The sequence below is a fragment of the Dendrobium catenatum genome, unplaced genomic scaffold (genome assembly GCF_001605985.2).
Source record: "Dendrobium catenatum unplaced genomic scaffold, ASM160598v2 fragScaff_scaffold_1082, whole genome shotgun sequence".
In the NCBI taxonomy this organism is placed as follows: Eukaryota; Viridiplantae; Streptophyta; class Magnoliopsida; order Asparagales; family Orchidaceae; genus Dendrobium; species Dendrobium catenatum.
Genome location: NW_021319544.1, coordinates 693,959 through 710,339, shown reverse-complemented (window position 1 = coordinate 710,339; position 16,381 = coordinate 693,959).

The window sequence follows — 16,381 nt, the reverse complement described above, 5'->3', positions numbered from 1 at the left end:
TCCTCTCTCTCTCTTATTCCCTCTCTCACTCTCTCCTTCCTGCTTTCTATCTCTCTCTCTCTCTCTCTCTCTCTCTCTCTCTCTCTCTCTCTCTCCCTCACTCTCCCTTATTTTATCTCTCTCTCTCCCTCTCTCTCCCTCTCTCTCTCTCTATCTATATATCTATCTTCTATCTCTCTCTATCTCATTTCTCTCTCTCTATCTCTCTCTACCTCCCTTACTCTCTATCTTATTCTGTCTCTCTCATCCCCTCTTCCTATCTCTCTCTTTCTCTCTCTTATTCTCTCTCTATCAATCTATCTATCTCCTATCTCTCTCTATTTATCTATCTCCTCTCTCTATCTATCTATTTATCTCCTCTCTCTCTTTCTCTATATATCTATTTCCTCCATCTCTATCTCCTTCCCTCATTCTCTCTCTCTTACTCTCTCTCTCCTTCCCTCTCTCTCTTATTCCCTCTCTCCTTTCTCCTCTCTCGCCCTTGCTCTCTCTCTCTCTCTTATTCCCTCTCTCTCTCTCCCCCCATCTCCCTTACTCTCTCTCTCTCTCTCAATAAAGGATTTGATGCCAATATGGAATGTATTGGATTTGGCCTTAACCGATATTTCTTGGTGCCTTTAGCATTAAAACCACTTGGTTCAGATGACCCCGGGTCATAACCGTTTATCCTGTGATGCCATTTGGTGGCAAAACAACCAGTCTGAGGATACATACATTGTCCTTACTTATAGGAGATTATTTAGAACGGATCCTAGTGATATTTTTGACTAGGCATTAGCTCTATGTGAGCTAAAGTTATTTTTTAATTTTGTCCACCTCAGCAAATTATTGAGGAGGGTGGATGGATTTTGCATTAAGTTATTGATAGTTTATTTTAATTTTAAATATTTTTAGATTTTCTTGGGTATTTGGGTGGAATTTAAAATATTTGAAATTAATCCATCTGGTTGAGATTTACATTCAATACATTCATTATCGGGGTGTATAGAGTCATTTCTACTTGTGGATTGAACCTTATTGTCTCTGCCAAATTTCTTGACAAAGGATCAAATTTGTTGTTGGCTCTATGATTTGGTTAATTATTTTTTTATTGGAGGCCTTATATGAACATCTAAAATAGATATTTTGATCGAAACCCTAACTGTATATCTATTTGATAATTCGAGTCATGTCGACTCCTATCTATCTATATAGAAGGATCATGTTTGAACTATATATGTTCATTTATTGACCCACACAACATCCCTAGACGTCATGTGTGTACCCATAATTAACATGCTCGTTGGGGCCCATGCAGGTTTTGTGATTTCACTTACCCCTTTGTGTGCTTATATGCATACATATTATAGTGCATGTATGGGGGTATTCTTAGAATATTTGTAAATGCCTTCTGTCCACTTGCATGGATGTTATAGATCAAATGGTGTGTTATAGCAACTTCTGGATTGAGTTGTTTGCTGCTTTATACATGTAGATTGTCATGTACTATAGTACTCCATATAGCCTTTTCTCACATATAGCCTTTTATTTCTACAACAAGTTTCTTACAGTAAGTCATAGGCATCAGAATTTGCAATGATTCTTTGGCACTTTTCTCATATGTGACATTTAGTATGTATAATAGGCCTCCTGCAAAGGCCTGTAATCATTTGCATTTGTTATGCATCTTATCTATTGTCTGCTTGAATATAACATGTAACATGTATATGGATCTCCCACAGCAGCCCGTGGGAGCTTATATTTGATGTAGTCTTTTAGAATTTAGCTTATGAACACCACATCAAGTGTACAACGGGTCTTTTATGATAGCATGTAGGAACTTGTGTTTGGCACAATCCTTTTGCATTTGTCTATAGGTGGTATATTGATTGCATAACATGTCTTCTACAATGACTCGTAGATGTCCACACTAGTTGCATGTCCTCTACCTTTGTTTACAACGGATCAATGTATTTTTTCTTGCCAATGACATTATGTTCATTCGCTAATTGATGCTGACCGCAGGACACTACATCTTCCAGAATGTCTTATGTATTTATTACAGGCCTTTATGCATTTTTTCTTATAGATGACATGTAGTGTGTATGGTGGACAAGGGTGCAAACGAGTCGAGACAAGCTCAAGCCAGAGGTAGTTCGAGTCGGGCTCGTTTATTTTGTAGGTGGCTCAAGCTCAACTCGTGTGTCTGAATCCCAGGCTTGAATTTGACTCTTTAGCTCGAGCTCCAAAAGCCTGCTCGAACTCGGCTCACGTACATGCTCGATTTAAATGTTTTGTATGGAATTTTAACCATTAAAATATTATTTTAATATAATTTTAGTAAATATAAAATTTAATTCCAATAAAGGTAAACTAACTTCAACATTTTGAAAAAAAAAATTAAGCATTAGAAAAATTTCAGCACTTGGAAAATTATTTCAACAAACAAAAATGATGAAGATGAATGGTTTATCCATCGAGAAACACCATAAAAAATTGAAGTTTAAAGGAAAAGTTTCAGTAAATGATGAAGATGAACAGTTTGTTCCCTTCTCTCGGCCATGGGTGGATTTGCTTTGTCTTGAGCATAGGAAGAACAACTCTAAACACTAACTTGTCAAATCATTTCCTTCTTGAGCATTGAAACAACTTCAGAGTTCAGTAAAAAAAAAAAAACTTCAGAGATAACATAAAAAATAAATGAAGAATAAAACAATAAATGCTTGAAAAGAATGACAGTCGATGATGACTCACACCTCTACCCGCCTACTCACACCTCCTTTGGAGAAAGAACTGTAGACGATGATGAAGGAATGCTTGAAAAGATGCCACAATCGACGGACCATAGCTCCTCACAAAAAATACGAAGAAGGAATGCCCTAGCTCAAAATTGAGAATAGTTATTTACTCCCAAACCCAGTTCAAATTTTGCCCGGTCCAAACTCTGGAATGTCCCGCACCGCAGCCCAACTTTGTTCCAAATCAAAAATCAAATTTCATAAATTTGTCTGACCGCAGGCAGCCACTCTGCGTTCTAATCGAACAGGCTCGATGAGCTATCGAGCCGAAAAAGGTATGAATCGAACTCAATCTTGATAATACATCGAGCTAAAAAATTTCCTAAACTTTGAGTTCATGAAATTGATCATTTTTCAATGATTTTGAATTTATAGCCGATTTTCTAGCGGAATTTTTTTTCGCTGGTAAAACCAGCATAAGAAAAATATTTCAGGCGGCTTTTTCTATCGAAAAATAATTCAAATGGCTTTCCAACAGAAAAAGCCGCCAAAAAATTAAAAAATTTTCCAGCCCAGCCTGACCTCGTCCGTGGCTCGCTCCTGCCCCAGACCCTGCCCGACAACACATGTGGCCCATTCACGCCCACCTGCGGCCTGCTCATGCCCGTAAGCCATCCCGAGTGCCCGCCTGTGGCACGCTCATGCACACTACCCGCCTATCTACGCTCGCCTAAAAACCCGCCTGACCCGCGCCTTAGCCCACCTACCAAGGGAATCGAACCTGGGTGGGTTTGAAAAATGTCAAACTCCCAACCACATTGCTGAACATGAAAATGTGATTTTATAGTCAATTTTTTTAATTGAACTACATAATGACCAAAAATCAAGTTATTAAATAAAATTAAATATACTAACTAATTTAATTATAAAAATTAAAAATAATAAGTAATATAAACTAATTCAGAAATCAAATGGAATGTTATCAAAAAGAGATGGACGGGTTATTGAATAACCCACCGCGGTGTTACGATTACCAAAATGCGACATGATCATTTTTCAATGTTTTCTAAAACACTATTTTTGAAAGCAGGCTCTGATACCAATTGAAATTACTAGATGAACAAAAGGGGGGGTGAATTGTGAAAATTTTAATGCAATAATTAAAACCTAAGCAGGAGTTCTAATTTTTTTTTATATTTTTAAATTTTTAACATGAAAATTTAAACTACTACGAAGGAAAATAATTGTACTCAACGTGCAACAATAGAATCCTTTTTCTTTCTCATGTTTTCACCAAGCAAGTATTATGAAAATAAAATTAACACAAGAATAAAAAATGATAAGGAAAAAACACACCATAATTTTTATAATGGTTCGGTTAAACCTTGACCTACGTCCACTCCCCGGAGTCCTCCGCTCCTGGAATTTCACTTCAAATTATAGCTCTCCTTTTGCCCCCCCTCGGCAAGGAGAAGAAGCCCTTACAATACTCCCTTTCACCAACCCGGCGTGGCAGAGTGCCAAGCGCTGTTTTCACCCTTCTAGTGACGGCAGAGAACCTTCTCATTTTTCTTCCTCCTGGAGAAGGCAGAGTACCTTGAGGTCACGGATGTAGAAGAGTCTCCCCTTAGAGAGCCTCCCTCAAGTTCTTCCCGGGCCACAGGAGGAGCAAGATGCAGCAAGATCGGAGCAACCGTGTAATCTTCCTCACACCTCTTCTCCCTCACCAAGCTCACCTTCTCCTTCCTCTCTCAACCCTACAAAACTTCTCAAGAGCTCTCTCCCATGGATTTCTTCTCTAATCACGTTTTCCTCCTCTCTCTCTATCTCAAAACAAAACAATTTTGACACATAAAACGGGCTCCAAAATCCCTGAAATTTTCAAAGTAGCTGTTATAATTGTACAGTACAATTTCTCATCTTACAGTACGACATGAATAAACAGGCTTCATCCTGGTACGAAATTATACGAATAGTTCAAAATCTAATCTTATGGTATGATACTAAATCGTACAGTACGATCCTCAACATTATTGCTCGTATAAGATGATAGCCGAGATGATCAAATGTTGTCTCTATTCATCGTATAGTACAATACATATCGTACAATATGAATGATGAAAATCAAGGCATCATCCAGGACGAATTCCGGGATGATCAAATGTCGTCTTTGTTCATCGTATGGTATGATAGATATTGTACAATATGATGAGGATGATCTGAATTCATCTTTGTTCATCGTATTATACGAATGTGTTTGTACAGTATAATTTTCAATTTGTAATTAAGCTTTGATTTCTTACACTAATCATGGGTTAAATTAAGTGAGTATTTAAAATAGAGCGTACAGTACGAAGGTCTTCATACAGTACGAACGGCGCAGAATAACTTACTTAAGTTAATGTGACAGCTACGGTTTTGGATTTGAAACACATCATATAGTACTATAGTATTCGTACTGTACGATTTGTTCACAAAACATGTTTATAATATAATATTGTACAGTACGACATAACTTCGTACAATACGATTAACAGTCAATAAAAAACTATATTTTTTACTTTTAAAAATCTTATCCCCTTTTATGTGTGCATGATTGCTCAGACTCACCTGCATTTTATGGCCAGACTCAAAAAATAAAAAAATAAAATAAATAATAAATTACATTGTCAGACTCATACTTCTAACCTAACTAGTCTTGAGTCTTCCCGTTGTCCTGAGTGGCTTGTGATCTTCCTGAAATGTTAGTACTCACGGACAATAGCAAATAATAAATGATATTCAATGAAGAGTAGTTCATGCGACATTATTTGTCATTATCAAAATCTCAAACTCCGGGTCATGGGTCGCAACAATCTCCCCCTTTTGATGATGTCAAATAATATTTATTGTAAGCAAGTTTGTGTTGTGGATCTATGGCTTATGAATTTGATGATAGAAAACATTTTTTTTCTTTGCAACTGCCTTATCAACTAACATCTCAGGTTCACACGATCAGACTATAATTTGGAATCAACTCAAGATTGGGAAGACTAGGTCTGAGTCAGTTTTTACACTTTTTTCCTTTCTTTAGTCAATTGTATTTGGTGTGGCTCCTGATGCTTTGTAATTTGGAAGATTTTTGAATATTCCCTAGAGTTTACTGTTTTTGGTAACATTGGCTGGGATGATATTTATATCGGCCTGGACGATCTATTCAAAAGCAAAAATCCTAATTAGGTTATCCTCATTAAAGCAGTCGTCATTATGCAAAATACATCATCCTGGACGATTTTGTATCGGTCAGGACGATAGGCTCAAAATAGAAAGAATCTGCCGCCAGATTTATTTAAGAATTACTTATTTTTGGACATCGTCCAGAGGATCGTCCAGGACTATAAAATAACGTCCAGGATGATCCATGACAATTTTTTCAAATTTTCTCTGGAATTTAAGGAAAGCAATTATGACTTGATTGCACGATCAAATTATCCTGGACGATCGCCAGATCATCCTAGCCGATATGCTGGATGATAGGACATCGGATAGCACTTTTTCAGAGTGATGTTCAGGACGATATTCCATAATTTATACTGATCGTCCAGGATGATATATTATCGTCCTGGATGATAAGAACAAATTTCTTTTGATCGTCTCAAATCGTTGCAGCTGATTGGGCTTAAATTGCACTGATTGTACAGGACGATATTAGGATCATCCTAGATAATAATGTCGGCAACTTGCATTAATGATCTCATTTTGAGATCTTCTATTTAAGCTATGACATGAAACTTTATAAGTGTCTTTGGCAGTCATTGTAGCTTCGTTCTTTTGGGGAAAACTTGAAGAGAGAACTTGAAAGGGTGTGAAGAAAGGGTGGAGTTTGAGAGAGGGAGAAGATCTTGTGAGGGGGGACTCAAGGGAGTGTGGAGGGGGTTCCACATGGTTGCTCTAGCAAGCTCATACCTGAATACCGTCGGATTCAAGGCTTGTCTCGAGGGAAGTTCACCAAAAAAGAAGATCTCTTTGGTGTCAAAGGACACGGCAACTCCGCTGCACCGGGGAAGGTGGAAGTGAACTTGTAAGGGCTTCTCCGCCTAGCTATGGGGGATAAAGAAGAGACACTTAGTTTAGTGCAATACTTGGAGGGTACCTCCAAGGAGTGGACGTAGGTCAAGGTTTGACCGAACCACTATAAATCTGGTGTGTTCTATCCTTTATTACTTCTGTATTTAATTTTCGCATTTGGTTTTCTTTGTGGTGATATTGGTTTTGATTTGTGTTTTGATTGAAAGATTTTTTTTTTACCAATTCACCTCTCTCTCTTAATTAGCTTTGGGCCAATTCATAGGGCCTAACATCCCTAACTAACTTTCAAGTGGTATCAGAGCAGTGTTCATAAAATTTAGTTTTTAAAAGCTTTTGAATTTTGATCCATGACTAAATTTTCAAATCATAATATTGCGAAAGGTTATTCAATCACCAGACCACCTTTGTTTGAAAATATTATATTAGATTTTTGGAAAATTCGCATGTCTATTTTTTTGCATGTGGCGTATGATTTTAACTGGTTATTCATCACTGTCACGTATTTTAGATGGAATTAAAACTGACATTCCTTTTAGTCAATGGAATAGAGATGAACGAATCGATACTCAATTGAATACAAAATCTTTAAATTACTTTTTCTGTGCTTTAAATTCTGAAAATTTTATGTTAGTATCCACGTGCACTACAGGTAAGAAAATTTGGGATAAACTACACACCATATACGAAGGCACTAGTGAAATCAAGCAATCCAAGTTGAATATGTTAATGCATGATTATGAAATATTTTTCATGAAACCTTATGAGACAATCTTAGAGATGTATCCTAGGTTTATCCAAATTGTAACATCATTGCATGCTTTAGGAAAAGAATTTTCAAATTTTGAAAAAGTTAACAAAATTCTTCATTGTATACTAAATAAGTTTGATACTAAAGTAATTTCTATTTGTGAATCAAAAGATTTGAATGAATATTCTATTGATAATTTGATTGGCGCACTCATTGCCTACGAGCAAAGTTTAGGTCAAAGACTTGTGGATGCAGGTGAAACGATTGTTCTAAAAGCTGAAGATACGGAAAAAGATAGCTTAGTTGGTGATGAATACAATGACTTATCAAGCAAATCAAAAAGCTCATCAAAGCATAAGCATCAACAAAAGTGGAATAAAGGTAAAAATAGAAAGGATGTTTATATTTCTTCTGACATTATTTACTTTCAATGTAAGAAGCCTAGACATATGAAAAATCAGTGCCCTAATTTAAGAATTCTTCCTGTACGATAATATCGGCAACTTGCATTAATGAGCTCGTTTTGAGATCTTTTATTTAAGCTATGACATGACACTTTATAAGTATATTTGGCAGCCATTGTAGCTTCATTCTTTTGGAGGAAACTTAAATAGAGAGCTTGAAAGGGAGTGAGGAAAGGGTGGAGTTTGAGAGAGGGAGAAGATCCTGTGAGGGGGGACTCAAGGGAGTGTGGAGGGGGTTCCACATGGTTGCTCCGGCAAGCTCGCACCTGAATATCGTCGAATTCAAGGCTTGTCTCGAGGGAAGTTCACCAAAGAAGAAGATCTATTTGGGGTCAAAGGACCCGACGACTCGGCCACACCGGGGAAGGTGGAAGTGATTTTGTAAGGGCTTCTCCGCCTAGCTATGGGGGCTAAAGGAGAGACACTTAGTTTAGTGCAATACTTGGAGGGTGCCTCCAAGAAGTGGACGTAGGTCAAGGTTTGACCGAACCACTATAAATCTGGTGTGTTCTTTCCCTTATTACTTCTGCATTTAATTTTTGTATTTGATTTTCTTTGTGGTGATATTGGTTTTGATTTGTGTTTTGATTGAGAGATATTTTTTTTACCAATTCACCTTTCTCTTTTAATTAGCTTTGGGCCAGTTCATAGAGCCTAACATCCCTAACGAACTTTTAGTTTAAACGATATTTTTTTATTTTCTTTTGTTTTTTTTAAAATTAAACATAAGAACAAGAAAAAATACTAAAAAGAAAAATGCAGTATGAAATAAAAGGAAATGCATTATATTTAACATAAGAGCAAACCAACTACAACATAAGGAAAACCACAACAACCTTCTCCCCTTTTGAGAGCATCAAAAAGAGGAGCAAACACTAAGAAAGAAAAGTACAACACATACACTTCAAAGGGAAGGATCCTGATCACTTGGAGGTGGAGGTGGGTTTCGCAGAAAATAGTGAAGGATTATGTCAAATCGTTGATCAATCGCATTGAAGTGTTCCCCAAATCATTGCATGTCAGTCTCGTATTGCTGATGTTGATCTTGAATGTGCGTATTGAGATGAGTCTGAAATTGGTTGAAACGTTCGACCAAATCATCGTGAGGATATACTAGTGCAGGAGCTCAGGGTGCTGCATGTCGTCGTGGATGAGCTCAAGCTGCTGCGGGGGAATCTTCTCCTTCTTCTTCATCAAAGACAGGTTCTTCAAGCTATTGTCCTCGATGGAAAATAATACAGAAAGAGGCATCCGTATAAAATATTGGAAGATTATCGGGTTCACCAGAATCGGTTAGTTGGTATTTATTCTGAAGGATGTATCCTATAAGGTGACCAAGAGCTAGATTTTGTGACCAAGAGCTAGATTATCGGGTTCACCAGAATCGGTTAGGGAGGCGAACGAAGGACATATGGAAAATGTAATCAATAATTAAATCGGCCTCATCAAATTTGGTGTTGGACATGATAAGGTAGGTAGCGACAGATAAAATCGTGGTCATGTTGATCCGGTCGCCAGCTTTGAATATTATAGAAGTTTTAAGGGCATGTTGAATAATTATGGCACTTCGATTTAGTGATTGGACGAGAGGCTGGTGTTGATAGAATGCGGCGTTCCTAAGGACTTGATTAACGTCACTCCAATCAAATTTGTTTGTGAGAAAGGAACAAACCCTAGGACCTTTAGTGGATAGCCCAATATAATGGGTGATGTCGGCTCTGGTGAACTCTATGTTTTGACGACAAACAAAGGAGTGGAATGTTGTGTTGTCGACGATGTAGGTTAGATTTGCTAGAAATTCCAAAAGAAGTTCAAAGGGGAAGGCCAGAGTGAGGAGGAACTGAAAGGTGGTGGAAGTAAATAAATTCATTACCTCAAAATTCAAGGTAGCCTAATTGAGCATTTTGGAAGGTGTAATTTTGTAGGCTTTATACTTATGGTAAGCTTCCTCATTTTCAGCACTTAGGAACCGAGCGCTGCGACGGTAAGAGGAAGACAAAATTCCTGCTGCCAAATAACTTCTCTTGCTGGAACTAGACATCGTGCAGAGGCTGAGTGAAGGGTGAGAAGGAACAGGTGTAGTGAGTGAAGTGAGTTGCAAGTGAAGATATTTGCCTAGCCAACCAATTTATAGACATTTTGCGCCATCGTACAGTACGATCATTTTGTATAGTATGATTGGTAATAAATGTTCTAACTGATCATTTTGGGAAAAGGTGGTAAAAGCATACAGTATGATGTATATCGTACAATACGATCAGAAGAATATCGATCGTCCCGAAGGTCGTTAGTACGACTTTTGAACAAAAGTTTCATACTATATGAACAGGTGTATCGTACAGTACGAATGAAATTTATATCATACCAGACTCCTTTATGTCATTCTCATCTGTTTTGCTGAGGTGGATCATACAGTACGAACACCAATAATAAGGTATCAACCCGAGTTAATTCGTCCCAATCTGTTTGCTGACGTGGATCGTACATTATGAAGAGGTTATATCGTACAGTACGATGCTCAATAATGTCGTACCAGACAGATTGAATGACTACAAATTATATCATACAGTACAATGTATGTCGTACGGTATGATCAATAAAGGCAAAATTTGCCTGTAGTTTATGTTTTGTGTAGATTAAGATATATCGTACAGTACGATCGGTGTATCATACAATACGATAATAAAATGTCACATTTAATGGTTTTGTGTAGTGAGTGTGTGATGATCAGGAACAGCCTAAGAAGATTTTTATAATTATTATTTTTTATTTTTTTATGCAGTAATGTCTATGACACCTAGTCTAGTCCTCAAGGTGCTAAAGGTGTCGAATGCTAGTGGTTTTGTGAATATGTCAGCCAATTGATCTCCTGTAGTGATGTGATGCAATTCTATATCTCCCTTAGCAACATGATCTCTTATGAAATGGTGTATAATGTCAATGTGTTTCATTCGAGAGTGCTAAATTGGGTTCTTAGAGATGCAGATCACACTTGTATTGTCACACATGATTGAGATGGTTCCTACAGGTAGGCCAAGATCAAGAATTTGTTGTTTTAACCATAGTACTTGTGCAACGTAACTTCCTACTGCAATATATTATGACTCGGCCATGGAAAGGGCTACTGAGTTTTGCTTCCTACTGGACCAAGAAACTAATGATTGTCTTATGAATTGGCATATACCAGAGGAGCTTTTTCTATCTATCCTACACCCAACAAAATCACAATCTAAGTACCCTAAGATTTCAAAGGAAGTGTTGTGCCTAGGATACCAAATTTCTAAGTTCGGGTGCCTAATAGATATCTAAAGATTCTCTTGACCGCAGTTAAGTGAGACTCTTTAGGATCGGCTTGAAAATGGGCATATATGCACACACCAAATATTATGTCCGGTCTACTCGCAGTCAGGTAAAGAAGGGATCCAATCATTCCTCTATATTTTTTTTTTGATCTACAGATTTTCCATTAGGATTTTGTCTAATTGGATTGTTGAGCTCATTGGAGTGTTCATGGGTTTAACACTATCCATTTTATATTTTTCAAAATATTCTTATTATACTTTGTTTGGCTAAGAAAAGTTTTGTTATCCATTTGTTTTACACTAAAGCCAAGAAAGTAATTAAGTTCTCCCATCATCCTCATTTCAAACTCATTACTAATTATTTTTGAATATTCATCACATAACATTTTATCTGAAGATCCAAATAAAATGTCATCTGTATAAATCTGAATAATGAGAATTTCATTTTTAAACTTTTGTAAAAAGAGTGTAGTATTTACACTACCCTTTTCAGATCCTCTATTCAATAGTAATGAGCTTAGTCTTTTGTACCATGCTCTAGGTGATTTCTTTAATTCATAAAGTGCCTTTTTTAATTTGAACACATGGTTTGAAAATTATGAACTTTCAAATCTGGAGGGCTGCTCAACATAGACATCTTCCTTAATTACCCCGTTCAAAAAAGCACTCTTTACATCCATTTGATATAGTTTGAAGTTCTTGAAGCAAGCAAAAGGTAAGAGCACTCTTATGGATTCTAGTCTAGCAACATGAGCAAAGGCTTCTTCAAAGCCAATTCTCTCAATTTTGTTGTACCCCTTAGCTACAAATCTGACTTTATTTCTTATTATTGTTCATGAATCATTCACCTTATTTTTTAAGACCCATTTTGTTCCAACAATACTTTGTTATTTAGGTCTCTTGACTAACTCCCAAATATCATTCCTGGTGAATTGGTTCAGTTCTTCTTGCATTGCAAGAATCCAGAATTCATCTCCTAAGGCTTGATCTATACTTGTAGGTTATATCATAGAGATGAATGTTGAATGACTAACCTCTTTTCTAAGTCCATGCCTAGTCCTTACACCTTCTGATGGGTCTCCTAAAATTAACTCTTTATGATGACTAGAAGAATATCTCCATTCTCTAGCAAATCTTCCTGAGGTTCTACTCTTTCTCCTAAGGTCATAGTCCCTACTCCTTGAATTGCCTCTATTTCATCAACTTTAATTTTATTTTTAAAGGACTTATCTGATTCATTAAATACTACATGGGTAGACTCTTCTACTACTAGGGTTCTCTTATTAAAGTTTCTATAGGCCTTACCTACAGATGAATAACCTAAGAAGACACCCTCATCAGACTTGGGATCGAATTTTTTTAAGAGATGTTTGCCATTATTCAAGATGAAGCACTTGCACCCAAAGACATGTAAGTGTGAAAGGTTTGGTGTCCTACCCTTAAGAAGTTCATAAGGAGTTTTATTCAGCTTAGATATAATGTTTACCCTATTTAAAATATAACACGCTGTGTTGACTGCTTCTGCCCAAAAACAACTAGGAAGGGTGTACTCTGCTAACATTGTCCTAGCAGCTTCTACCAAAGTTCTATTCTTCCTTTCTGCTATACCATTTTGTTGATGTATTCCAGGGGGTGAAAAATTGTGTTCTATTCCTATCTCTTGACATAATGATTCAAATCTATTATTTTGAAATTCTCCACCATGATTGCTATGGATTGTTGAGATTTCACAACCTAATTTTTGTTGAATCCATATGAAGAATACCTTAAATTTCTCAAAAGACTCATTCTTATGTGCTAAGAATCTTACCCAAGTGAATCTAGTGAAGTCATCCATAATCACAAATCCATAATATTTTCCACCTAGGCTGGCTGTACTAATGGGTCCAAATAAGTCCATGTATACAATTTCTAATGGCCTAAAGGTGATCACATCTCTAATAGAATGGAAGGATGATTTGACTTGTTTTCCTAGTTGGCAAGCATCACATAAGTGATTCTTAGTAAAGTCTAACTTAGATACGCCTCTAACTAGGTTTTTCTGAGTGATGTTTCTAAGTGTTTTCATACTAGCATGGCATAGTCTCCTATGCCATAGCCACGAGTCATCAACTATTGTTTTCAAATAAAATGAATTTGAACTATTAATGCAATCAATGTCTAACATGTAAACATTGTTCATTCGTTTTCTTTTTAAAACTAGTTTATCATTTAAACTAACCAGGCATTTATAAGACAAAAATGTTATATCAAAACCTTTGTCATATAATTGACTAATGATAAGTAAGTTATGCTTCAAACTATCAATTAATAAAATATTTTCAATTAAAAATTCTTAGCATTACTAACAGTATCTGAGCCTATCACTTTCCTGATAGTGTTGCCTCCCAATCTTACTTTGCCTCCAGTTCTGATCTCCAGTAGAATGAATTTCTTTATATCTCCAATCATGTGTCACGAGCAGCCACTATCCAGGTACCACATGCTCTCACTAGGTCTTTTGTGAGAGCATCCCTACAATTTCATTCAAGGATTAGATTTGGGAACCCAAGTGAGTTTGGGTTCCTCCTTATGCTTGCAAGAATGAAATGTATGCATGCTATGCTGTGATGGATGCAGTTTAGGTCTCCATACTAAGTGTGTCCTACGGTGAATTGTGCATGTGAAGGCTATGTGACCTAGCATGCCACAAGAGAAGCACCTAACACCAGGAAATGGATTCACTAACCTATTTGTGTGGTGATGCCTCTTCTTAAAGCTGTGTGATGCATGCTGTGTTAGGGGTTGACTAGGTTGGGCTAATGTGAGTGATGTCATTTCCTTTTCTAATTCTTTTATTCTTTCTTGAAAAGTGTTGTTTTGATATGTCAATCCATGAACTTCTATTTTAAACAAATGCTCACTATGATCTACTTCTAATGCAAGTTTGTCTAATCTATGAAAAGCCTCTTCTAGTTCAACATGAGTGATTTTCAAGGTTTCATGCATTTTAGTTAGTTCAATATACTTCTTATTTAATGCATCATACCCATTAAGAAGTAGCATATGATCTCTATCTAAATCATAATTTTCTTTAACTAAGTTAGCATGCTCAGTTTGTAAAGAATTAAATTCAATATTAAGACTAACATGCATCTTTTTCAACTTCCTATATGAGTCATAGATATTCTCAAAAGTAAGCAATAATTCTTCATATGAAAGTTGACATACCTCATCTTGATCCGATTGATCAAAGTTATCATTAGCCATAAGACACAAATTTGTTACCTCATCCTCTGCTTCTTCTTCTGACAATTTTGAGGCAGAGTTGGCTCAAAAAGCTTTTTGTGTCTTCATATTTCCTTTCTTATACTTGGCTTTTTCCTCGCCTTTATCCTTAGTTAGTTGGCACTTCAAGTTGGGGCAATCAGCTCGAAGGTGACCTAGCTTCCTGCACTCAAAATAGATTGCATCAGATGAAACTTTATTAGACTTCGAGCTTTTACCTTTATTCCAGCCATTCTGATGACACTTTTGTTTTCTCTTTAAGAAGTTCTTGAACTATCGGGTCATCAATGCTACATCGTCTTCTTCCTCCCCTGTAGAGCTGTCACTTTCTGAGTTATTTGCTTTTAGTGCCACCGTTCACTCTTTCTTTTCACCTACATCACTTTATCTTTGACTCACTCCTTGCTCGTATGTAATGAGTGCCCCAAGGAGATTATCAATAGAATAAACGTTAAGATCTTTAGATTCAGTGATAGTAGTTATCTTAGCATCATAGGAACTAGGTAAGCATCTTAAAATCTTATTAACTTCTTAGAATTTAAAATCTCTCTACCTAATGCATGCAAGGATGTCACAATTTGGGTGAACCTAATGTACATGTCAGATTTTGTTTCGCTAGGTTTCATACGGAAGAGTTCAAAATCATGCAAAAGAATGTTAAGCCTAGACTGTTTTACTTCACTTGTTCCTTCGTATGTAATGCACAATCTATCCCAAATCTATTTACCAGTGGCATAGGTAGAAACTCTCATATAGTCCTCAAACTTTAATGCACAAAAAAAGTAATTTAAACACTTAGCATTCAATTGGGCATTAAATAAGAGCTCTCTCCCAAGGATTTTCTCTCTAATCATGTTTCCCTCCTCTCTCTCTCTCAAAACATAACAATTTTGACACATAAAACGGGCTCCAAAATTCCTAAAATTTTCAAAGTAGCCATTACAATCATACAGTACGATTTCTCATTGTACAGTATGACATGTATAAACAGGCTTTGTCCTGGTATGAAGTTGTACGAATAGTCAAAATCTAATCGTACAGTATGATCCTCAACACTACTCCTCATACAGGACGATAGGCGGGACGATCAAATGTCGTCTCTGTTCATCGTATGGTATGATACACATCATACAATACGAATGGTGAAAATCAAGGCATCGTCCAGGATGAATTCCAAGACGATTAAATGTCATCTATGTTCATCGTATGGTACAATAGATATCGTACAGTACGATGAGACAAAAATAAGGGATCGTCCAGGACGATCTTCGGGACAATCTGAATTCATCTCTGTTCATCGTATTGTACGAATGTGTTCGTACAGTATGATTTTTAATTTGTAATTAAGCATTGATTTCTTACACTAATCACAGGTTAAATTAAGTAAGTATTTAAAATAGAGCGTATAATATGAAGGTCTTCGTACAGTACGAATGGTGCAGAATAACTTACTTAAGTTAATGTGACGGCTAGGGTTATGAATTTGAAACACACATCGTATAGTACGATAGTATTCATACCGTATCATTTGTTTAAAGAACATGTTTATAAAATAATATCGTACAGTATGACATAACTTCGTACAGTACAATTAACAGATAATGAAAAACTATATTTTTTACTTTTAAAAACCCTCTCCCCCTGTGTGTGTGCATGATTGCTCAGACTCACCTGCATTTTATGGTCAGACTCAAGAAAATAAAAAATAAAATAAATAATAAATTACATTGTCAGACTCATACTTCTAATCTAACTAGTCCTTAGTCTTCCCGTTGTCCTGAGTGGCTTGTGATCTTCCTGAAATGTTAGTACTCA